General features: G+C 41.0%; 1 long non-coding RNA gene across 1 annotated transcript; it reads left to right on the forward strand.

The window, feature by feature from the left end:
• Window positions 1-1,564: 1,564 nt before the first annotated feature.
• On the forward strand, window positions 1,565-26,371 carry LOC115282124. Its single transcript, XR_003904527.1, has 3 exons — window positions 1,565-1,601; window positions 3,507-3,541; window positions 26,343-26,371. It is a non-coding gene; the product is annotated as an uncharacterized LOC115282124 (long non-coding RNA).
• The last annotated feature ends 229 nt before the right edge of the window (window positions 26,372-26,600 follow it).

Consider the following 26,600-nt stretch of genomic DNA (forward strand, 5'->3'; position numbering starts at 1 on the left):
GGAACTGTGAGATCATGACTTGAGCCTAAGTCAGAGACTCAACCAACTGAGCCACACAGGCACACCTCCCTCTTCTGTCTCTTATCAGGACACTTGTCATTGGATTTAGGGCCCACTTGGATAATTGGGATAATCTTATCTAAAGATCCTTAACCTAGTTATATCTGCAAAGACCTCTTTTCCTAAAATTGTCATATTTAAGAGGCTTGGTGTTAGGATGTGGAATAACTTTTGGGGGCCACCATTCAACCAAGCAGAACATCTGGAAGTCACAGAAATACTCTAGTGTTATAAATTGCAGCATTTGGTATCTCCTGGAGTAGGTAAATATTACTGTTATACATTATATAATGAATATCTGCTCCCACAGATTCTTTTAAATTTTTCTCCATATTCTCTCCCTTTGCTACTTACCTGTAGAGAAGGCTTACTGAAAAGCAAAAGAAAAGTGTATGCACCAGAAATCTTCAACTGCCAGTATTTGCTGTACCCTTATGTCCTGAGAAGAATAGAGAATCGTAATCAAACAACTTGTCCTTTTCCTAAGTCCTGTACCAGCATTCACTCCATAATCAAACATGGTTTTCTTTTGTGAGGCTAGGGAGAAATCCATAAAAGAAATTAAATAATAGTGAACCCGAGTTGGACCTTTGCAATGGAGGTGACTCAGTTACAAGTAAAGCATTTCAAATTCTTGAAGTAAAATCACGGTGGATAATGCCAAGCTGTCATTCTTTCCCAGCTGCTGATTCTCTCTAAGCAGTAGGTTCTCTGAGGCTTTGGTTTAATTCTGGTTGGGGGTCATTTCTTTCTTTCTTTTAAAAAAAGTTTTTAACATTTACTCAACTTTGAGAGACAGAATGCAAGCAGGGGAGAGGCAGAGAGAGAGGGAGGGAGACACAGAATCGGAAGCAGACTCCAGGCTCTGAGCTCTCAGCACAGAGCCTGATGTGGCACTTGAACCCATGAACCATGAGATCCTGACCTGAGCCAAAGTGGGACAGTTAACTGACTGAGCCACCCAGGCACTCCTATTTATTTCTTTTGTAAGAGGCAGTCAGAATCCTCCTGTGAACATTTCTTTTAAGTGACCTGGATTGTCAGCTTTCCTCATATACCATTCCATGCGATGCTTTTTTCTGTGGGGATGACTTGCAGGTAGAAGGAATGAGGTGATAGGGATAAGGTGTGATAGGACTTCACTGATAAGAAAATCTCAGGGACATGTGAAGCCCCTTCAGGGAACTGGAGATTTGGTTTTGTGTGTTCAAACCACCTGGTAGGGTCTGATTTCCTTTCCAGACCTTAAATACTCAATGAGTTATTTTTAACCCCTAACCCCAGAAGGTTTAGTTTTCTTATTAGATGGAACTTGGCATTTCTGACACAACAGCATGGCTAGTGTGGTGGGAACCATGCTACGGGACAGGAAGATGGGACCATTTCTGACTAAAGAACCTGTTTTAGAAGGATTATTAATGCCTCCCTCTCTCCTCTCTCAGGGACACTACCACGCAAGGAATGCAGCGACTCTGAAGGCTGACCATAGACAAGGTTTAGTAAGACTTAAATTGTGGAGAAACAGGAAAACTGGATTTCAGGTCTGTTTCATTGTTCAAAGGGAGGGAATCAAAGAGTGAACTCTGTTGTTTAGGGAGATGATACAGAACTTATGGAGAAACCATTATATATTAGTAACAGGATGTTAAATGGGACTTTCCCTCTTGGTTTAGAATTTTGGCCAAAGCACAAAATGGAAAACATTAGAACAAGGGCCACCCCTGATAGTGTGTCCTAAACATGGCATATCTGGCACAATTACCAACTACCACTCCACTGCCCTGTCTCAACCTGTGTAAGAAGAGGATCGGGAGAGGGAGGGAGTCATCTGAGAATTGGGTCTTTTGAAGGATGCAGTATTTGTGGTAAGAGGTTTATTATCTTCTAGAAGCCCAGGAGTAGGGACAGTGATAAGACAGTCTTTCTTGAAGATTAGGAGGTGCCTGTTAGTGGAGGAGGCTAGTTTTTCATTTCCTATTTGGACATCTGCTTGGGCAGTGGGACTGATGACCTGCCCATGTTCTTAGTCCAGTGGAGGGGAAGAGAGTTAGAAAGACGTGACAGGGCCAGGAGGGTGGGGGAGTGGCTGCACTTGCAACAGTTGGCACAGCAGGCTACTGAGGTATTTGTGGGTCATCTGGTCTTTGAATAGGATCTTTGAGCCATTTGCTGGTTTTTAGTCATGCAAGAGGCTGCAAGCTAGACCTTCCAGAATCCCAGCAGCAGAGGCTGTGGGCTGGATTGCTGGTGTTTGGAGCCAAGGAGAGGGTCTTGTAACAGATTTTGAGACAGAGCCCGATTTTCCAAAGCAGGGAACAATAGTGGGGTGGGGATGGCTTGGCTAGCATTTAGATGTTTGCTTTCTGAGGGCATGGCGGGTCAGAGGAGTTATAACAAGAAAGAATAGTAGCTTCTTCCAATCAGGTCAAGAGACATTCTCTGTTCTCCCTGGTGTTCTTTCTTGCCTCAGCCCTGGAGGAGATAGATGGTTTAAAAGAACAGACAGGAGATGTGTAAAGAACAGACCATGTCCCTTCCCTATTCCAAGTGCTAGGAGCCAGAGTGTAGCATGCTTTGGGTAAGGAGAAAACTTTAAGTTATAGATGAAATTGATGCTCTCAGTTGGGACTGGACTGAGTTAACAAATGAAAGTATTTGGAAACATGTGGAATCTGACCAACATGCCATTAGGCACCAGAAAGTGGGCATCCATCCCACAGGGCTGGAAGCTATGGCTAGGACCCTCCATGCACAGGTTAAACTGAATAGCTTATTACTTCTGTCCATTTCTAAGTCAACAGTGGATTCAAGTCAAGGCCAAGACTCATACTCAAAACTCTTTGGAAAACAAAAGCACTTTTTAATGTAGCAGTTAATACTAGATTTCACTTACCTTATGATTAAGTGAATGGGTAATAGTAATGATGCAGGGGACGAGGAATATTTTTCACTTAAAACCTGATGTTTAGAAATAATATAGTATTTTTAGAACTCTTCCACAAGTTGTCATTTTTAAGAAAATTACTAAACTAGTTTAAAACTAAGAAACATCTCATGTGGTACTGGAGCATATAGTTTTATTTTCTATGTTATTTGTATTTTCAAAGAAATAGCTCTTGATTGATTCCACTGTTTCACTAATTCAATTCATTAATTTCTATTCTTATGAATGCCTTTCTTTATTTTACATTGATTTTGTTTTTTCTTTGCTTTAATACCTAATTTGTTATATGCAATTTTCCTTTATCAGTACAAAACTTTAGTGGCATAAATTTCTTTTAGATAACAGCTTTGGCTGTTTTTGCACATTTTAAGATATAATGGTATTATTGTTATTTAGTATTAAACATTATATTAAGAGTTAATTTTTCTTTTTGACCTAAGAATTACTTAGGAGACTGGCCTTTAATTTCTAAGTGTTTAACTTTTGCTTCTTTTAATTTCAGATCTTTATCAGTTTATTGCTTTGGGAATAGAGAAGGTAACTTACACAATTTCTGCTTTTTGGAATTTATAGACCTTTTTTGTAGCATAATATATGACAAATGTTTATATTTTTCATGGGTGTTGGAAATTAAGTTCTATTCTCTGTAGAGTTGAGAGTTAGCTACTAGCACTTAAATCAGACTTACTAATGGCAAAATTCAGATTCTCCTTATCATTATTTTTCACCAGTTGATCTGTTGAAGTTAGAATGGTGAGTGAAATCCTTTCACTATTATTATACTTATATAACTCTATTCTTGCCTTATTAGATATTTTTGCTGTATATAAAGAAGGTTTAGTGGAAATAATATCCCTACTTTGAGTTATATTCTTCATCAATGTGAAATCATTTCTGTTTTCCCTTGAATTGTTTGAAAACACTTGTGCAGATTTTTATTATAAGAAGTGTTTGTTGTAAAATTCTAAAATAATATAAATTTGCATAAGTAGAAGCCAAGATCTTCTTGGTCTCTCCCAAGAATTTCATTCCCCTGATGTACCATTATTAGTTTGTTGTATAGTCTTCCAGATTTAAAAATAATCTATATGTATATTTTTCATTTTAGATATTTAATCTACTTTTGAAATTAATAATTATGTCATCTTTTAATGGCTACCCATTACTTAATTGTATAAATTTACCATAATTTTGTTTAACAGTTCTTTTTAAATAAGTCTTTGATTAGTGGATTTTGGTCTTATATGCAATTTTAGATCTTGAATTCTGTTTTTGTTTGATACAGTTTTGTGAAATTCTATCCTTGATTTTTCATGAACCTGATATACCTTTGCCCATTCATTTAAAAAATACTGCTTTTGAAGTGTGTTTTTATTAAGTTTTCTGTCTACATGTCTCCTTAACCATGGGGACTTCCCTAAGCAGGCTTTAAAAAATAGCACTTCCCTCCTCCACTCCACCTACTCTTCCTGATTCTTTTTCCTAGCTTTTTTATTCCATATGGCATTTATCACCACCTAATACTTGTTTGTATATTTATTGTTATTGTTTTTTCCTTCCCACCCCTCTAAACTAAAATGTAAATTACATGAGGACAGGAACTTTTATCTGTTTGATTCATTACGTTATCCCCAGTTCCTGATATAATGTCTGGCATGTAGTAAGTACTCAATAAGAATTTGTTGAATGGATATATTAATCCCTTTAGTTTAAACTTTGTCTCTTTATTTTTTGTAATTATTTTATTAAAGATGATTGATATTCCAAAGTTTAGCATTGGCCTCACTCTATACCTAAAAATGTGCCATTTAAGCTGTGGCTTAGTTTTCAAATTTTAGAATACCAAATAACCAAATGCTTACTCTAGCGTCATTTCTGGAATCCCTAAACTGACTGCTTCTGGTTTACTAGCCTGTTGAAAGATATCTGTGTGGTAATTGATTGATATGAATTTAGTGCCTTTGTGTTACCTCTGAAGTTGGTGTTTCTGGTGATGTTCTCGGTTCCTTTCTGGTCTTTGTTGCTTTTGGTCTTTCTTTCTCACTCAGAGAGTCCAGGGCTGGTTCAGTGGTCGCAAACTACTTTAGTTTTTGTTTGTCTAGGAAACTCTTTATCTTTTCTACTATTCTGAATGACAGCCTTGCTTCATAGAATATTCTTGGCTGCAGACTTTTCCCGTACAGCACATTCAATATATCATGCCACTCTTTTCTGGCTGCCAAGTTTCTGTGGATAGATCTGCTACAAACCTGATCTCTTTTCTCTTGTAGGCAAAGGAATCTTTTACCTTTGCTGCTTTCAGGATTTCTTCCATGTTTGTGTATTTTGTGAGTATGACTATGATATGTCTTGGTGATGCCCATCTTTTGTTGAATTTAATGGGAGTTCTCTGTGCTTCTTGGATTTTGATGTCTGTTTCCTTCTTCAGATTAGGGAAGTTTTAATCTACAATTTGCTCAAATAAATCTTCTGACCCGTTTTCTCTCTCTTCTTCTTTGGAGACTCCTATGACTACACTTTAAGGAGTTACGGAGTTTCCTAAGTCTACATTTGTGATCCATTGCCTTTCTTTCCTTTTTCAGCTTCATTTCTGTCCATGATTTTATCTTTTGTATCACTGATTCATTTCTTTGCTTGTGCATCTTCATTGTCATGGCATCCATTTGGGTTTTATCTTGGTTGTAACATTTTTAATTTTGGCCTGACTAGTTCTTAGTTCTTTTATCTGTGCAGTAAGGGATTCTCTAGTGTCTTTTATGCTTTTTTTTTTTTCTCAAGCCCAGCTAGTATCCTTATAATTGTTTTAAATTCTAGTTCAGATATCTTACTTATATCTGTATTGATTAAATCCCTGTCCATTACTTCTTCCTGTTCTTTCTTTTGGGATGAGTTCATCTTTCTTGTCATTTTGTCAAGATCACTGTTTTTTGTATGTGATTGTTAGGAAAGCTTGTTATATTGCTGCTCCTGAGACTAATGGCTACATTAAGAAGAGATCCAAAAAGAAAACAAAAGAAGCTAGATCTTAGATGTATTATGGTTTGCTAGAAGCTAGAGCCAGGGCACCTGAGTGGCTCAGTTGGTTGGGTATCTGACTTTGGCTCAGGTCATGATCACGGATTGTGGGTTCCAGCCTCACATTGGGCTCTCTGCTGACAGCTCTGAGCCTGGAGTCTGCTTCAGATTCTGTCTTTCTCTCTCTCTGCCCCTTCCCCACTCGTTCATTCTCATTCTCTCTCTCTATCAAAAATAATAATAAAAAAAGGCTAGAACCAAACTAAATAAACAAAGAAATAAGTGAGTAGTAGCTTTTTCTGTACTCCCCCCAAAAAAGCAACAAAAATACCCTGAAGGAAGCTAGATCCTATTTCCCTAAGAGCTGAAGATTTGCAGCACTCTATGATCAGTAGAGTGGGTGTGTATGAGAGGTCAGTGTTGGTCTTCTGGGAGTGGGGCCTGCTGAGCTGATTCTCCTGCAGACTTGCCCTAGTGGAGGTGTACCTGGAAGGCATAGCGGGGTGGGGCTTGGTGTGAGCCGCTCTGGTCTCCACTTGGTGGTGCTGTTTTGCTCACTAATGTCAGTCAGTGCTGAGGGGTGGGGTTGGGGGGGTGGGAAAGGAAATGGCATTGCCCAGCTCTCTCCAGAGCAGGAAGCTTGTGCCTGCCACTCCTCAGGAAACCCTCATGAAGAGCAGTCATTCTTCCTGTGTCCCTGCCTTCCATCTCTGCCTTCACTCTATGTTTGAGTTGTTGCCTGCCAGGCAGGACAGCACCTCTGTGTTTTATCTCAGGTGCAGCTGTTTTGAGACCCCAAGCATGGGTCTGGGGCACAGACCCATGCTGATTCTCTGGGAGAGGGTCTCACTGTGCTGTGGTCTGGAACCCAGGACCACACGGCAGCTTGGAGTTTATGGTAGAGAGCAGCAGCAGGTGGCACTGAGGCTACTGCCCTCACCGGTGTCTTTGTTCCAATGCTAGTGAACAGGGCAGCTCAGTGGTGCCCCCCGAGTCGGGTCTTTTGTCCCTCAAGGGTCATGCTGGCACTTCCAAATGCCCTCCAAGAAGGGGAACTGTTTCTCTTCATGCACCGTAGGGCAGCCTCAGACCATGTTTTCCACTCCTGGATCACCATCCTCCTTCCACACTGGAGCACCACTAAGTGTACCAGGCATGACCCTAGTGATGGCACAGACCTCTAAAACTTCAGCCGTTGTGCTCCATTGCTTGTAAAAACTTGTGGTATCTAGCCCCTCTCCTTTTCCCAATCACTGGTTTTGGGAAGGGATTTTCTTGTGGAATCCTCTACACATATTTTCACTCCTTCTCTCTTTCTCTTTCTTTTTCTCTTCCTTCTATTTCCATGATCAGGGGTCCCTCCCCTCCAAGTGTCTGCAGCTCTTTTCTCCCCCAAATCAACTCTCTGTAGCTCCTAGCTTCCACGAAGTGGTCATTTTCTTCTTGTAGATGTGCAGTTTTGTTCTCTTAGTCCTCAGATGGATTTCTTGGGTGTTCAGAATGAAGTTTTATATATATATATATATATATATATATATATATAAATCCAGCTGTGTTCAAGGGATGAGGCAAGCTTAGAGTCCCCTACTCCCTGCTATCTTAACTCCTCTCCCTGAGAGATGTCTGGATCTCAAAACAGCCAACAACAGTAAATCTATTTAAAGAAATATTTTAAACTTAAAAAGGAAAATCAGGGGCGCCTGGCTGCCTCAGTTGGTTAAGCATCCAGCTTTGGCTCAGGTCAGGATCTCACAGTTCGTGGGTTTGAGCCCTGCGTCGGGCTCTGTGCTGACAAGCAGCTCAGAGCCCGGAGCCTGCTTCAGATTCTGTGTCTCCCTCTCTCTCTGACCCTCCCCTGCTCACATTATCTCTGTCTCTCAAAAATAAATTAAAAAAAAAAAAAAAAGGAAAGTCAGTGCAATGTCATATGTTGTCATTGCCATTGCAAAACAAAAACAACAACAACCCCCCCAACATTGTGAAGGGTATCAATGACTTCAGACTTGAAAGATAAGATATTATGTTCACACCCTTCACTTGTAGGTTCAAAAAGGAATTATAGCATGGGGTACCATGATAAGATTACTGGCTGTAAGGTAGTAGACCACTTATTATTATTCCTCAGTCAAAGACAGGCACCGAAATATCCAAGAGGTTTTGGAACTGCCTTTTCAAATAGTCATACAAAATATTCAATTGGATGAAGGAGTAGCTACTACATGTTTAAAGTCGTTCTGAATACATAGTAATACCAACAAGCCAGGCGGAGAATCAATGGGCCTCTTGAAGATAAAATAGTACCCTATTTTTAGTATTTAGTACACTGCTGAAGAAGTACCCTAATTCACAAACTTTAAGGTGCATGATATCTACTAGAAGGATTCATTTCTTTCACTGCTCCAGGAAAGATAGTGAAATCATTGTGCGTCTAATGAAAGCTAAGGTGCAAATAGAAATTCAGAGACTTTCTCTATCTTGGAAGTCATTTAGATGCCCTATTGTCACATTTGTAGCTCTAAGGATTAAGAGCAAGTTAAAATAGTACATTCTTGCATAATATTAAAAATAAAAAATATTAATGAAGCCAAAAAACTGCATTTACTCCTGAAAATATTCTGAAAACATCTTCTTCCAGCAACACATAGAGATTCCATTTGTTAGGTTGCTTTAGTGAAATGGCATAATCACTATTGACTAAAGCTTAAGTCCAGGAGAAGAGTAGACAAGAGTACTTTAAACCAGGTGCTACTAGAGTGGGCTAACTTCAGTTGAAAGGAAGAGTCTATTTGATTTTGTAAATATGTGTTACATTGGCCATGCAGGTAAGATGAATCAGTGGCGGTTAATGAAGCTGAGAATGATTATTCATGCTCTATAGTGTCAACTTTAATATTTGGGAAATAATATATTAAGTAATCAGATCAAAGTAATGATTCAGTTTATTTTCTGGAAATGTTTTCAGATTTATCCTATCTCAAGAATTTCATCCTATGATAGTGAGCTTCAGCTTTGGTTTTGACTTCATCTGAATGTTGAGTTCAAACTTGGCCCTTCAGTATTGGGACAATTCATATATTTATTACATTTATGTTAACTTTTAAGTAGATACAAAATAACAAAATACAAAGCATCACTTACTTACTCCTTGATTTAAGAAAAAAAGAACAACACACTGTTACTGTTAAGTACCTCGTGTGCCTTCCCCAAGCCCATCCTTTTTCCTTAGAGGTGTCCACTCTTCTGAATTTTGCATTTATCAGTTTCTTACTTTTACTTATAGTTTCATGACGTGCATGCTTGAATTGTTGAACAATATATTTTTAGTATATTTGTAGTTTTTCTATAACAAATTTTTTAATTTTTTAAGCATTATGTCCATGTTATAATATTCATTTTCATGGCACTATTGTATTTCATTATGTGAATGTTCCACACTTTATTTATGTGCATGTGTTGTTTTGATTTTTAAAAATTTTATTCTTTCATACAGTGTTTCTATGAATATGCTTATGTCATGTGTATAAATGCATAAACGCAAGCGTTTTTCTTGTGTGTGTGTGTGTGTGTGTGTGTGTGTGTGTATGTGTGTGTAGGGGGGTGGACATGGATAATGATGGAGTGTGAGATTGGAAGTCAAGCTTCATTTTCTTCATGCAGATGTCCAATTGTTTCAGTCATTTTTTTCCCCAGTCCTGTGAGTTTCACCTCTATGTCAGATGCCGTTTATGACTTAGCCTAGTGCTAGTCACTCTATGCTGTTCCATAGATTTATTTGTCTCTTGGGGCATTGACACAATATTGAGTCTTCCAGGCCATGAACAATGGCATCTCTCTCCATTTATTTAGGTCACTTTTACTGTCTTTTAGTGAAGCTTTATAAGTTTTCTCTCAGCAGTACCACACGCTTTGTCCCTGTGGCCCTGTGAAGATGTCAGAGACACAGCTCAGCCTCTCAGCTGCCTCTTGTTGATTGGCCAGTGTGCTTTTGGCAAAATCACAGACTCATATCTTTGGCTTTCTATTTTCTTATAGATCTTGGCCCAGTAATTCCATACTGTCTTTTTAGCTTGATACTTTAAGTAACATGATTTTTTATATTCTGTCTGCATATTTTAGTTTTCTTCAGCAGGAGAGATGGCCCAAATTACTTAGAGTACTGCAACTGGGAGGAAGTCCCCAGATCTTCTTTGTGCTTGCATCCTCTAGATCTTTCCAGTTTATCTCCTCTTTCATTTCCCTCCTTCTCTCATATCTCTTCTGCACCAAGCCTCACTTTACTCTTTGCTTCTTTCTTCCTGTTGGCTTCATTTCTTTCGGCTTCTCTGATGGCCTCTCCTTTCCCTGTTTTGTTGTATTTTAATGAAAATTATAGCATGTTTCATGATCAAGACAAACAGAAATGAGCTTGGTGGAAACTATAAGCATTATTAGCACATCCCTCAAAACAAAACAACACAACAGTCCCAGCAGGATTTAGCCATGAAGCACATTTACTCATCACATACAGGATTCAGAAAACTCCTAGAGGCAAATCAGGAGGCAGTGCGGCAGTGTTGAGAGAACTTGGCTTCAGATTAAGAAAGATTTGTACTTTAGTCTCTCTCCATCACGATAGCTGTAGAAACAGGGCCACATTGAAGGACTGTCATTAATTAATGTAAGCTGACCTCTTTTTCCTTTTGGTTAGTCAGTAGACCTGTATTTTGTCCAAGCTGCACAATTGCCCTGATATTCTTTATATTCCACAGTAGACAGAAGATTTCATTTTTACATTAAAAGAAAAGATCACTGTAGATAATTTATCTGAAGTCCCAATAGGTAAATATTATGGGATGTCAGATGTTTCAGGTACTTTGAATCATTTTGAAATTTGAATTGTCCAATTCTCTGGATTAGCTGATGGCTCCATATTACCTAATTAAGTAAACATCTGTCGTTTGGTATTTCTTTGGTAGACACTAAGAAAAAGAGTTATGGTTTTGTTGTAGGAGACTTTTGGGAGAGGTCACTGAAGATTAATAACAAAGGATTTAGGGCAGGGAGGAGGAGAAAGCTTTTGAGAGATTAACGTTTCAGGAGTTGGAAATGAATATAGCCCTTGCCAGAGATGTGTATCTCAATTTACACAAAAGATCAACTTATGAAAATTTGTATATGCATTAACTTTTAATAAGTATAATCACATTAGAATTTCCCAAAGGGTATTAGCACATAATAAAACCTGATTGTGAGTCCTTTTGTAAAATGAAATATGTTCTTTTCCTTTTTTTAAAATATCAACTTTTATTACAATAAATGTTACCTGGACTTTGAAATGTTAACTATTATTCATTTACCAAGGAGCAGGTTTTTCTAAAATAGACCAGAACAAAAAGTAGCATATTTTCACCTACTTGAATCCTAACATATATATTTTTATAAGGAATATATTTTAGGTTTAAATTTCAGCAGATTGAGTATTTAGGTTTCTCTCTCTGTCTCTCTCTCTTGGTTTTTCCTTAATATAGCATTTAGTTTTGATAGCTGAGAACTCCTGCATTTTGCTTCCTTCACTTGTTTGACCTGTGCATGTAGTGCCATGGTAAGAGAGCTGTGTGTAAAACACAGGTGTCATACTCTTACATAATAGCTGTCTTTCCCCTAGTAATCTGATTCTTTCTCCCTTCTACTCCCCTAAGATCACTGGGGAATTTATACAATCTTAAGTCAGTAAAATGCGAGGATTTAAAGTATAATTTTGTTATTTTGGGAAGCTTGATTCCAAATCTGACTCAGTACCCACTACCGTCTTCGGATGATGTGTTCCAGTCTGCCATACTAGCAACTTTCATTCAGAGCTAAATGGACAAGAGTTGGGCTCAAATAAATTACCATCCCCATTTCAACTAATATGTTAGTAGGAAAATGAGATGATAAATTACTGGAGATATGAAGGGGAAATGGGTGTGGATAGAAGGATGAGGTAGAAGAAATATTTTATATCTCATTAAGAAAGGAGTACAGATGATTCAGTGCCTGAATGAAAGCTTGCCTTTAAAGTTGACCTTGGAAATTTGAAGATCTCCAGAAAAGAAAATATAAACCCTGGAATCTCACTCTGATAAAATTAACAGATAAAGTTTTAGTCCTCCCTGGTGTTTACAAAGAACAGATATTCATGGTTAATGGCAGTTCTTTTTTAGGAAGTCACTTCTCTGCCTCCAAGAAAGTAATATTTATCTTAGAGAAGTTTCATCTCCACAATATCCTGTCTTGTGTTGTCGATCTGTTAAACTAGGAGTTTCCATTACAAAGATCCATCAAGAGAATATAACAAGGATAATCATGCAGCCGAGAATGATGTTCATTTAACTTATTTTCTCCAGATCCCAAAGTGCTAATAAATGGGATAAATTGGGGAAAGAATGTTGATGATTTACACATTAACTGCACTTGGGGGTAGATTACAGTTTTCTTTGGAGCCCCTTCAAGGCCAAACTATGCAGATTTATCACCTCTGGTTGCATTATTTACATTGAGTGGTATCATATAATTTTATAGGCATTATAAACTCAGTTTCGGTATGTCCTAGTGCAGCCCATTTCTTTGAAGATAGCATGAAATGCCAGGGAAGGTGTTTCAACTTATAATGAGGATCAGGAGATAGGAAGAATATATTTTCTGCCTTATGATTAGTGAAGCTAACCTCTGAAGTCCTCACGCTCCCAGAAGTAAGTGTTCCTCTTGAAGTTGGTTCATAGCAGCTGCGTGTTTGGGTCTGGAGGTCTCTCGGTGACTGGTAAGGGCCAGGGATTCTGAAAGTCCTGCACCACGTGAGACAGTCCCACAAGTGAGGAATTGTTCTGCCTAAAGTGCGGGGAACACTCCTCAAGAAACACTGCAGGAAAAATATAAGGACTGGAACTCCCTGGGTACACATTGTCTCAATCACTAATGCTGTGTTATAAACTTCCCTGAAACTTAGAGGATTAAAACAAAACTGGTTGTTATTTCTCATGATACTGTGGATTGACTGGGCTCAGCTGGGCTGTTCCTCTGCTCCATGTGGTGCAGTTGAGGACATTGGTAGACCTGTCTTCAGCTAGGACATTGGTGGAGCTGTCTTCAGCTAGGACATTGGCAGAGCTGTCTTTAGCTGAGAACGCAGCCAGACTTGGAACATTCAAGATGGCTTCCATTCTCCAGGGTCTGTCTGTATGTGGCTTCTCCTCTTTCTGTAGTCTAGCCAGAGCTTCTTTATGGCGTGGTGGCTGGCTTTCAAGAAGGAGTTTTCCAAAAATGCAAAAATGGAAGCTGCAAGACTTCTTACAGTCTAACCTTGGAAATCACCCGTCACTTCTGCCTCACTCTATTGGACAAAGCAACTCCCAGGGCCAGCTGGGATTCAAAAGGGAAGGGTAAATAGAAGAGAGGTGCAGCAAAGTCTCATAGCAATAGCTATGTGGATGGGAAGGTTTGTTGCAGCATCTTAAGAAGTGATCCTTACACAAGTGATTACATTTAATTCTGTGCATAGTAGAAATTATTATTAATCCCATTTTATAGAAGATGAAACTGAGGCTTTGTGAAGGTACGTGACATGATCAAAATCAGGCCACTGGTAAGTGATGGGGCTCAAAGCCAGCTTGCCTGATCCTAAATCCTTTTGTCTTCTTATTTTATTTTTTATTTTCTTAGAAGTTATTTCAGTGTTAGGCAAAATGAATGAGGCTTGTGAATTTGGTAAGTCCTCTTCTTTTGATGGTTGTTGAATGTTTTCTGGAGTTTCATCCTAAAAGGTCATGCAGATTGCCCCTGGTCCCCATACTGTAGTGTCCCATCTAAGTCCCACTTCCTCAGACTGTAGTTTAAGCTTTGAATATTCCTCTATACCTTCTCCTATTCAAATTTTTTAACGTTTATTCATTTTTGAGAGAAAAAGTGTGAGTGGGGGAGGGGCAGAGAGCAAAGAAGACAGAATCCAAAGCAGGGTCCATGCTCCAAGGTGTCGGTGAGCAGCCTGATGAAGGGCTTGAACCCATGGACCACAAGATCATGACTCAAGTTGAAGTAGGATGCTTAAGAGGCTGAACCACCCAGGAGTCCCCCTTCTACTATTCCAATGATGACATTATTTTCCCTGTCCTGCTCTCAGCTAATACTGAACCAGAGAGCAGCTAATACTGTAACTCAGGTGCATCCATGTGTAGTGATTGCCTGGTGTTTCTGCCTACTCAGCCTCCATTTTCACATCTGATATCAGAATCACAATTTTCCTTGGGGAATCAATTTCTTCCTTTTATTTCATGTGGTTTAAATGGTGCTGAATGCAATCCCTACTTGAGGAGTTGGCAGGTGTTGAGGGCTGGCTAATTAGAGGTTTCTAGTTCTCTTATTATGATGACTGGTTCACAGGTGAGCACCTGACCTGAGCTAAGTCAATGATAAACCTCTAATTTTTAGTCTGGGACTCTTTTCTTTAATGTTTATTTTGAGGGAGAGTGTGAGTAGGGGAAGGGCATAGAGAGAGAGAGAGAGGGAGAGAGAGAATCTCCAGGCTGTCAGCACAGAGCCTGATGTGGGGCTTGATCTCATGACCATGAGATCATGACCTGAACTGAAATCAAGACTCAGACACTTAACCGACTGAGCCGCTCAGGCGCCCCCAGGCAATGACTTCCTGAGAAGATGTGAGGTAAGCCTGGTGCAATTGGGAGCTGTCTTGTCTGTGAAAGGCAAGAGCATGCAGGAGAATAAGGTCAGGAAGGGGAAACAGAGGGGAAGTGGTGCTGGGGGTGAAGAGGTCCTGTAGCAGCATTTGGGACTCTGGAAAGGGCCAGCCGATGGCAGACCTACCCTTGGGTTTTTCAGGTTGTTCGTCAATAAATTCCTTTTTTTTTTGTTTTGTTTTTTTTTGTTTTGCTTTATCTTGTTCTCATAGAGTTTTCTATTAACTACAACAGAAAGAATCCTGACTGGTAGACCATTTATGCTGACCAAAAGGACTCTCAGAAAAACACCATACATAAATAAGTTTATGAAAAGAAATAATAATAATTCAGGAATTCCAGTGTGATTCAAATAATGGGGATCCTAAGGTAGTATAATGATAAAACTCCAGGTAAGTAGAGATGACCCTTGAACAATATGGGTTTGAACTACACAGGGCTACTTACATGCAGATTTTTTTCAATAAAAATAGTATGGTACTATAACTGTATTCTCTTCTTTATGGTTTTCTTGATAACATTTGCTTTCCTCTGGCTTGCTTTACTGTAAAGAATACAACATGTAATATATATAACATGCAAAATATATGTTAATCCACTGTTTATATTATCAGTTAGGCTTCTGGTCATCCATAGACTATTATTATTCAAGTTTTAGGGGAGTCAAAAGTTACGTGTGCATTTTTGACTGTGTGTGTGGGGGGGTGGCAGCACCCCTAACTCTTGTGTTATCAACTGTATAGGCAAGTGTGATGCGAGATCAGGAAATCTATCAATTAGAAACAAAATGGCAGTAAGTGCTACTAGATTGTATTCCTTAGCCAGCCGAGGTGATCAATGATACACGGTGTTTCTGAATGCAAGATTTGTGGTTCATTGCCCTGCATATAGTAATTACTAAGTCAGTGACAACTGGAACCCCCAAGTCACTGAATGGAATCTTTCCTGAAGAGAAGGCAAACAGGGTTTTCCTCATGTGCCAGCTCTGATACTCGCTCGTGCCTGCTTGGGGCACCGGCCGAAGACGCCTGTGAAGACTTTTGCGGTCTGTGGGAAGGGCAGAGGAGTGGTAGCGTCTGCTGGGGGTGGGGGAGGGTGCCTGAAGCAGCATCTGGTCTCTCCTGTATCTGGTGGTGACAAAAAGGAGATAGAGGAGAGTGACCTTTTTCTTTTTCCTTTCTTCCTTTCTTTCCTTTCTTTTTCCTCTCTTCCTTATCCGCTACCAATTTTGGAGGCTTCCTTGTTAGATAATTATAGTTAATTTCTTTGCTAACTTACCTAAGCCTTATGACCCAAGGTGTATGTTTGGAGGTCACTTGGGTGATTTGGTGTCCCATATCAAGAGGTAAAATATATCAAACAGAAAAATATTTTCTTTAAAAATTGATTTATTTATTTTGAGAGAGAGAGAGAGGGAGAGAGAGCACAGGCGGGGCAGAGAGAGAAGAGGGAGAGAGAGAGAGAATCTGAAGCAGGGTCCATGCTATCAGTGTAGAGCCCAACATGGGGCTTGATCCCATAACTGTGAGATCATGATCTGAGCCGAAATCAAGGGCTGAACCTTAACCAACTGAGCCACCCAGGTGCCCTACCAGGAAAATATTTTCTGTTATTTTATTTGGTTGGCTTGAGTTGGACATAGACCGAGTCTCAGGTAACCAGCGGCACCCTGGTATGCTCTTGCCAAATCCTTTTCTTCTCCACGGTGGTCTTTGGGGGAGGCAAAGAGTCATTTGCCAGCTCGAACTGGTGGAATGTACTGGCAGCATTTTTTAGAAGCTCACTGGAGCAGTAAGAATAAGTTTCCTCCATCTCCCCAAGACATCCATGTCCTCATCCCTGGGACCTGTGGATGTGTTATTTTGCATTGCAAAGGGGAGTTAAGGGTACAGATGGAATTAAGATTAATACTTGACATGGACTACTTTGGGTTATTTGGGTGGGCCCAGTGTGAACTCAAGGGATCTTAATATAGAGATTAATATGCAAACGAGGGGGTTGGGGTGATGTAGGTTGAGAGGGACTCAGCCTGCTGTTGTGGCTTTGAAGGTGGAGGAAGGGGACTGTGAGCTGAGAAGGCAGAAAAAGCAAGAAATAGATCCTCCCCTTGAGCCTACAGAAGGGAAGGCGGTCCTGCTGAGATCTTCATTTTAGCCAGTGAGGCCTGTGTCGCACTTCTAACCTGCAGAATGGTGAGATGAAAAGTTTGTATTGTTTTAAGCCACTAAGTTTGTGGTAATTTGTTAGGGCAGTGATAGGAAATGAGCACAGATTTTCTTGCAATGAGAGAAAACTCTCTTATGTGCAATTGGAACAGAAGAACCGAGGTAAATGGGATTTTGGAGGACTTTAGCCCATACTTAATTCCCTATATATGAATTTCCTCTACCATATATTTGATAAATGGTCTTCAGGCTGTGTGAACCTGTCCACCATGAGAACTGGCAATTTCCAGAAGTGGTTTGTTCCATTTTTGGATGGTTCGAACTGTCAAAATTCTTTTGTACAGCAAAAGCAGAAATGAGCTTTCTTATAGCATTACTTCTTTATTTTGGATTTGTTTTCTTGAACTGCACAGAAATTATCCAGTTATCTTGCTCATAAAAGATAGCCCTTTATGTATTTGAAGATTTAACCGTGATTCCTTAAAGGGCTCACTTTTTCTGACTGAGTATGCTCATAGTCTTCTCGTGGATCCCACAGCACAGTGCCTCTGGTCACTGAGACTGCTACAGACACTGCAGGCGTGGTTTGATCAGCAGAGAGTCTGTGGAGGCCTAATTATCTCCTTTGTTCAGGATCTCATGCCTCTTCTTGCAAGTACTTTGTCAGGAGCATCTCTACCGCGTGCCTAGAGGTGTATAAATGGCTTTTCTCTCACTGTACTGTAATCTCCCCTTTGCCATCTCCAAAGCTCTGAGTGCTCTGCTTTATACCTAATAGATGCCTGAGATGATGTTTATTCTTGAAGCATGCCATGGTTTTCATATCCTTTATCTTCCTCCTCTCACTTCTTGCATGGCCTGTGCCTGGGGCTAAAGTAGGAGAGGAGATAAAGCTGAGTTGATAATGTGTGTGAAAGCCCTGCAAGAGTCGGGCAGTCAGAGACCTGGGTCCGAACTGATTTTATGGCTCCTTCCTGGCTCTGAACTGTGGGTAAGTTTCTTAGTGTCTCACGAACCTCAGTTTCCTCATCTGGAAAAGGTGAAGAATAATTCTTACAGGGCTGTAGTGAGGATTAAATGAGATTGCTTATGTAATATAGGAAGCCCAGTCCTTGGGCATAATTTAGTCTCTCTTATCTCCTGCTTCTTGTGTTCCCTCCCACTTTGTTCCTCCCTTTACCTTATACAGTTAGAAAACAGTACAAGATCGAGCTGCAGGTTCATCTAAGAGAGTTTAGGAGGATTACTGGGAGCTGGAGCAGTAACAGACTTCCGGAGGGGGGCAGAGCCGTGATGGAACCTTGCAGATTGGGTACGGGGCTGACTGAGGAAGTGTGTTCTCTGACTTTGAAAGGTATATTCATTTTCAAGCCTTCTCATAGATGAAGACAAAGCTGTGAGCATTCCCAGTAGGAAGGAATGTTTTGTTTATAACTCATTAGTTTTGAAATCTGGCTGAAAGAAGGTGGGGCATGGTTTGCGTGCTGTGCTGTGATGAGACAAACAAAAGGGAAGAAAAACAGGCTGAGGTTTAAATTGCCTAGGGCCTGAGACTTCCTCAAACATATGCGAACGAGGAAGAGTTCATTTTATTTTTTCTTTTTTTAATGTCTATTTATTTATTTTTGGGAGAGGCAGAGCATGAGCGGGGGAGGGGCACAGAGAGAGAGAGAGAGAGAGAGAGAGAGAGAGAGAGAGAGAGAGAGAGAGAGACCCAGAATCCAAAGCAGGCTCCAGGCTCTGAGCTATCAGCACAGAGCCCTGTGTGGGTCTGGAACCCAGGAACCATGAGATCATGACCTGCTGAGCCACCCAGGCACCCTGAGGAAGAGTTCATTTTCCATCTCCTTAAGGCAAGTTTTGTTTGTTTGTTGTTGTTGTTTTTAAATTTTTAAAATTCTTTTAATTTATTTTTGAGAGAGAGAGCGAGAACAGGTAAGGGAGGGGCAGAGAAAGAGAGGGAGGGAGACACAGAATCTGAAGCAGGCTCCAGACTCTGAGCCGTCAGAACAGAGCCCAACGTGGGGCTTGAACTTGTGAGCCGTGAGATCATGACCTGAGCTGAAGTCTGATGCTCAACAACTGAGCCACCCAGGTGTCCCTGTTGTTGTTTCTAAACTTAGCAGATTTGGTTTGGGTGATGAAGACCGCATCACCAGAATGATGGGAAATCAGACTAGGGAACACTGAGAGTGGCAGGGAAATGAGTTCTGGGAAAATTCTAGGCTGTTGGGAGAAGCTAGACCCTATAGGCCTATCAGTGTTTTGTTTCTAAGTTTTCCAAAAAATCATCTTTTTTAGATGGCTTGGCAAGCAATTATTTAATTTTTTTCCTCATAAAATCATAATCTGGGACATCATTTTGGAAGGCATGCCAGGAGCTATTCTTTGGGCTGTTCTGCCTCCGCTAGTTTTATTTTTAACCCTCTCTTGATTATTTCTAAACCCCTTAATCATGAAATCTCATTTTCTTTTATTAGGAGGGATTTATTCACAAGGCTAACTCAGACCTACACAGCATCCTTTAATATACATTACTGAATGCTGACATGGTTCTGCAAGCATTAAGAAATGCTTTCTGCTACAAGATACATAATGTATGTGGAAAAATGGAGAAGCTCATGCCTGAGCTCATAATTTGACATATCAATTCAGTTTTATATATGCTAAAGAAATCCTTTTGACAATAGCAGTGAATTCAACAACAATGGGACGGACAGTTACCTCTTACTAGGTGCCAGGTGACGTGTTAGGTGCTATGATAAAAACAGGCCAGGATCCCTGTCTTCAGAAAATTGTTTCAATATGAGAGATCACTGCTCCCAGCTCCCCCCCACTAGTAAATTGATAAATAATTGAAGTAATTACAAATTGTATAAATACTATGATGAAAGCAAAAAAGAAAAAGAGGTTGAGACTAATGGGCTATGTGCTATAGACTGTGTTCCCTTCGAATTCATATGCTGAAACCTAACCTCCAGTGTGATGGTATTTGGAGATGATTAGGTTGGGAGGGTGGAGCCCTCATGAATGGGATTAGTACCCATGTAATAGAGACCCAGCAAGTTCCCTGGCCCCTTCCACCATGTGAGGACACAACCAGAAGATGGCCATCTATGGACCAGGAAGCAAGCCTTCACCAGACACTGAGGCTGCCAGCACCTTGATCTTGGGCTCTTCTAGCCTCAACTGTGAGAAATACATTTCTGTTAAACAACAGAGATTTGTTAAGCCACCCAGTCTGTGATACTTTCTTAGAGTAGCCCAAACAGACTAAAACAGTGTGCGATGGCGGGCACCTACTTATAATACAGTGGCCAAAAAAAGCTTCATGAAGATTAATATTTAAATTAAAACTCACAGATATGGGGTTTATCTTTTAAAGTATTGGTAGAAGAATATTCAGGGCAGAAAAAATAGTGTGTCCTGAGGCCCTGAGGTATGAGAGATCTTGGCATATTCAACAAAACTGAGAGAAGGCTGAGGGGTCTTGAACATACCAAGTGAGGAAGGAAAAAAATTAGGCTGATGAAATTTCATTGGATCAGTGATACTTGCACTAATTCCACCCCCAGTAGCAAATGCCACTTTGCTCTTCTTCTGTCCATCTGCCACTTCCAAATTTTTCCTGACCCTTGCCAAGCTTGGGGGTTGAAAGAGTCAGCCCACTGCAAATGCTCTCAGCCTGCTTGGCTTCTGTCTCTGCCACCCAGGGTCAAGGCTGATCTGTAAACTCAATTTCATCTCAAACCTTAGACCAATCTTGACTTGGTCAGATTTTTAAGAGTTTTAAGGAACAATTGCCTAGGACTGTGAGATTCCATCTCATATCCATCGATAGTCCAGCTCTAGTTTTATATCTACTCTGATAAATATCTTCTGCCTTCTCTTGAAGGTGTGGTTCCAAACAATTCTTGTAAGTGCATTCATTCATTCATTCACTTCATTGATTCAGTTTTTGTTGAAGGACTTCCTCAAGCAAGGCGCTGTCTTAGGGCCTGGGAGTATAAAGAGAACTAAGATGAGTTCTTCCATGGGTTCCTCCTCTGACCTTTCAGAGTAGTAGGGAGGTAGGCAAGTACAGTGACAGGGAGAATAGTCTTTGGGGTTCAAGGAAGGCTTCCTAGAAGAGAAGCACTGGGGACAAGGTGAGAGGTACATGGTAGTGAGTGGGTAAGAGCATCCAGGCATACATGATGGCAGGAACCGAGAAAATAAGAAGTAGCAATGGTGTGTGTGATGACCTCTTAGTAGTGACCAGATTCTTGCCACATGTCTGTCACGTAGGATTTGGACTTAGGCTGTTCTTCTCTGGCAGTAGTTGTATCTCTGAACTCGGGTCTACTTACCTGTGCGGATGTTTCTGGTGCAATCTCAGTGCCCCTGGGAACCTGCCCTGGTATCCCCAGCGTAGGGTTCTGCCTGCTTATTGGAGCACAGTGGCCTGTGCCCTGCTGTGGTCTCCAGACCCTACATTGCTCTTCCTCCATGCACTGGGGGGAGGTTTTCTGACTCCTGGGATGTTCTATCCTCTTCTTGCTCTTATTAGGTCATCTGGGGGTTGAATCAGAGAGGCCTTGACTCTGATTGCACCCCAAAGAACATTTTCCTTGGCTCCTTGCAGTGGGAAGAACACAGCTTGTTGACAGGGGGTTTCCACTGGCCTCTCATATCTGCTCTTGGGCAGGCTCATCTTCCTTGGAGAGCGATGAGGTCAAGAGGAACGAGAGGCAAGGAGGACATGTTGGTGACAGCATCTCTGCCTTTCACAACATAAGAGGGTTATTGTTAGAAGCCAATGAAGGACCCTGAAAGGCCACAGTTAAACTACTAGTGCTGCCTCCAAAGCAAACAAAATGACCCTGGGGCACAGCCTGCTGGAACTAGTGCACAGATACCAAGGACAGAAATCCCAAGGACACTCTGTGCATTTGACTTGCACATTTTTCTTCCCAGAAAAGCCCAAGCAGGAGATGCTGGAAGGTTGTCTTTGGATAATCACCCTGAAGGAAACACAGTAGGGAGAAGGGACTAGGACCTCTGAGAAAAAGTAGATGTTCAGGTAGATTTTAGCAACAGCATATGTTTTCACTTCCCTTGATTCATTTGTTCATTCATTCACTTGTTAGTTCATTGAACAAAAATGTGTTCATGAACTTTTATGCCAGGCACTGTGCTATGTTTGGGGAATATGTTTGCTAGCAAGAGAGCAAATTTCTTGACCTCTCAGTACTGATAGATTGAACGGTGTGTGCACGCGTGTGTGTGTGGGCCTGTGTGTGTTTGCATATGTATGTTTGAGTGTGATTAGAGGAACAGATGTTTTAAAAATATGATAAATAGCAAAAATAAGCCATACAGTGTTCCTTGGGTACACATATCTTGGGCAGATGACCTCCCCTAGAGGTGAGGGCAAGCTCCTTGGAGAGCATATTTATTAGGCTGGGTCTAGACAGCAAAGTAGGTGTGGGGAAGAGCAGGGAGAGAGAGTACTTAAACATCAGAAGTAGCGTGTGCCAAGGCCTGGAGTTCCGTGAAGGGACGTGATTCTTCAGGGAAAAGTCATCCCTGGGCATTATAGTTTATAAGGAAAGTGATGTCCAGGTGTTGTTTAACACCTTTGAGGATGCAGTAAGTGAGGGTGTACTGTGAGAGAGCCTTGGGTTGGTACAGAAAACACTTGGATGCCCACATCCATGTCCACCAGAGCCCACTGATTTTAGCCTCAGTTATGGTAGCTGCTCCGCAGGAGTGCACATTCACTGTGAACTGCTGGACCCCCTGCCACATGCTCTCAGTTTGTGTTGTCCACCCGAGGTCCTTCTCCAGGGCCAGGCCTCAGCCACTGGGGACTGGAATGTGTGCACAGTGCTCTGCCATAATCCAGCTGGCCCTTTCTGGCAGGCTTTCTTTACCCTTCTTAGGAATCCTGGTCCTGCTGAGCCCAGGTTGCTCCCATCCGTGACCTTGATAATGACCTATTGTGTTGGCTCTCCCTCCTTTTCTGATTATCCCCAATCCCTGTCTCCTGCTTCCTGGAGAAGACTAGGACACCTGTGCCCAAAGCCTCATGTTGGCTGTGGCTTTCAGGCAGCCCCAACTTAGACAGTTGACTGCCTAAAGTAAGTGAAACTTCGGTCTTCTCTTTATCACGTGCTAGATCATAACTGTGCTCTTCAAGTACCTGTGAGACCACTTTCTCTAAGGAATACTTCGCTGATCCCTCCCATTTTTGTAGGTGGGTGAAGCTAAGGCTGAGCTCACCTCAAGAGAAGCCTGGGGGCATATGGGTGGCTCAGTTGGTTGAGTGTCTGACTTTGGCTCAGGTCATGATCTCATGGTTCCTGAGTTCAAACCCCAAATCAGGCTCACTGCTTGTCAGCATGAGCCCACTTTAGATCCTCTGTCCCCATATCTCTGCCCCTTTCCCTCTTGTGCTCTCTCAAAAATAAATAAAACATTAAAGAGAGAGAGAGAGAGAGAGAGAGAGAGAGAGAGAGAGAGAGAGAGAGGAAAGCCAGGATAAAAGCTCAGGATTTCTGGTTTCAAATTAAATACCTTCTGGACTGCTCTATTTTGGGATATCATACTTCTCCTCAAGGGAGCTGACTAATTCCACATACCATTCCCTGTGTTTTATTCAACATCTTTTATCAAATGTCATTTCCTTATAGGAATAATCTAGTCAAATGTAAAGCATTTGAAAATACTATCTGGTCCTCATTCCTAATGTTTTGGAGCTATCTATATACAAAACACAGCACTGTATGTTGGAGAAGTCTACACAAGAGAATCCAGAAATCATCTTGTTTCAGAGGTGCTGGCTTTCGCCACAAAGTCTATGTCCTAAGACTCAAGGTCATTGCCTGCCATTGCAGAATAAGATTCGGCAGTGAGCGACACATTTTTAACACACCCTGCTCCAGTTTAGAGGGATGCTCTAGGTTTCAACTGGGGTCTGTCCATTTATATTTTGCAGGGGAAATGCAGTAGGTTCTCCAGTATTGAAGGCATGCTATACTCCTTTCTGGGCTCATTTCAATTGTGTTAATCCAGCTTCTTGTAAATGCCCATCAGCAGCATAGCAGTGACATACATGGGGTCTGCTCTCTCCTTTCTCGGCGCCTTAAGTGCCTGATTTGTACTAAAGGGAAATGAAAATCCACATCCTAACTAGTATATCAGAGAGAAGAATAAAATAGAATTTTTGGCTCTTAGGGCTATTCCAGTTTGTCATTTTGTGAAATTAGAGACATATGTGTGATGTCTGTGTGTTGTGGGAAATTCTGTCCTACATTCCAGCCAACGCTGGGAGTTCTGGAAGAGGACAGAGAGGAGAAAGAAAGCTATTTGGACAAGTCAGAATATATGCTAATACTGTGACAAAAATAGCATCAAATCTGCACACATTAATTCTAGGCAAGTCTCATTCTTAGCCTGTTTTCTTTTCCTTTCCTGGCTTTCATAGTAGTAAATGAATTTTAAACTGGTTGCTAATGGAAGAAGATTCAGCGGTCATGTGGCTTATCTCTTATTGCAGAATATGATTTTTATCACATGCGCTGGGGGGTAGAAGGGACCACTATTGGTCAAATAATCAATATTTCAGGGAAATCATACCTAATTTTGTGTTGATCAGATTGTTGTGTTAAAACTCAAGTGGTGTGAAGGGGAAGGTTTGTAGGAAAGGGACTATTGTATGGAAAGTGTTGGAATTTGAAGAATGGGGTCCACACTCTAGGGTTACCATAATCTAATGAGTCTCTCTACAACTAATTCTGTCCATTATGGGTATCCTGAGACTTCTGTGATCAAGTTCTAGGGCTGAGCTTAAAGGAATAAGGTGGAGGGGCACCTGGATGGTTCAGTCGGTTAAGCATCTGACTTTGGCTCAGATCAAGATCACATAGTTTGTGAGTTCAAACCCCAGGTTGGGCTCTGTGCCGACAGCTCAGAACCTGGAACCTGCAGCCTGCTTCAGATTCTGTATCTCCCTCTCTGTCTGCCTCTCCTCCATTTGTAATCTGTCTCTCTCCCCAAAATAAAAAAACATTAAGAAAAAAAAGGAATCAGGTGGATCACTGTGTCAGAGTGGAGAGAGATACAGATGGTGGGGTGTTGTAGGGTGACTGGCAAAATATTGAGGAGGCTCAAGATGGGTTTGAGTGGAAGCACATGAAAAGGATCTAGGTACTAAATGTTGAGGATTTAGGAGCTTTGAAGTCACTGATAAAGGAGCTGGGATAGCCTAGCCTGGTCCTGCTGGGTACATGGCAGTTAGATTTCAGATGAGAGAATAAGAAAGAATAAAAACAAATCAAGATCTGAGGAGTCTGGGAGTACTGACTGAAAGACGGCAAAGGAAAACCGTAGCAGGAAAAGACAGAGAGTCAGTGTAAGGTCAAATTACAGACAAAAGAGAGTGAGTCAATTTTCGTGGCGTGAAGTGAGTGTAGTCTTGTGTTCTTGGTCCACTTCAAGCCTCAGTTCTTCATTTGTGAAACAGAGATAAAAATTCTCCCTACATTTTATACTGGGAATGAAATTTAAGTGGGATCCTACAGGTGAAAGTATTTTGTAAAAAGTAAGAAAAGATGGTTATTGGGACACCTGGGTGGCTCAGTCACTTAATCATCTGGTTTTGGCCCAGGTCTTGGTCTCGTGGTTCATGAGTTCTAGCCCTGTGTCAGACTTTGTGCTGACAGCTCAGAGCCTGGAACTTGCTTCAGATTCTGTGTCTCTCTCTCTCTCTCTTTCTCTCTCTTTCTCTCTCTCTGCTTCCCTTCCTCTCTCAGCTCCTCCTCTACTTACACTCTGTCTCTCTCTCTCAAAAATAAATAAACGTTAAAAAAAAAAGGAAAGATGGTCATTATGGAACTTGATGATATTCTCTCACAGGACGAATACACAGTGGGTAGGTGAACATTACTGTGGTGAGCCACACATTTTGTTGACTAGGACTCTCCACTCTCCGCTTCCTACTACCCTACAGTAGATCCTCAAAGGGGCTTACTGGCTGGCTACTCTGTAGTTCCAAACATAGGATGCCTTCTAATATTTGCATTTTTTTGTTTATTCATATTAATTTTCTTCATAATATCCCATTATAAAATTTTAAAAAATAACTTCAAGGATAAGGACTTTCAGAATGGGATAAAAAAATGTTGGCCCTTTGCCCAAAAAAATACCTGGACAGGGTCATCCCTGCTTTACTGTCACTGATGCTTCAATTGGGCAAAACTAAGCAAATTGCTTCCTTTGCAGAATCCTTCTGGGTGCACTTCTGTCTGGCCACTGTGAGTACGGTATACAGTGAGCAGGCCAAGGAGTGAATGATCTGGGCTAGAGAGGGTTTGGTCGGATCCATCACACTGCCCTTACAGGAGGGGAATAAAATGGAAGACAAGTGAATTCTTAGTAATTGATGTGAAATTCCTGCTTCTCTCCTAGGCTACTTGTGAAAAGCCTGACTACTAGATGGGAGCCATATGATAAATCACACAGCCTTGAATTCTTTGGTTGTTCACTGGACAAGACTACTTATATGGAAAGAGGCCTTTCTTAATGAGCTGAATGGATAAAATAACAGCAACATGTCATTCTTTCATGATGTCTCCCTTGAAATATTTCCCCACTCTTTAATTGAAGGATTCTCAGTAGAAAGCAGTTAAGATAAAGGGTTTAGTTTTGATCTATAATTCAAGTGCA

Source organism: Suricata suricatta, chromosome 1 (assembly GCF_006229205.1).
Source record: "Suricata suricatta isolate VVHF042 chromosome 1, meerkat_22Aug2017_6uvM2_HiC, whole genome shotgun sequence".
Lineage (NCBI taxonomy): Eukaryota > Metazoa > Chordata > Mammalia > Carnivora > Herpestidae > Suricata > Suricata suricatta.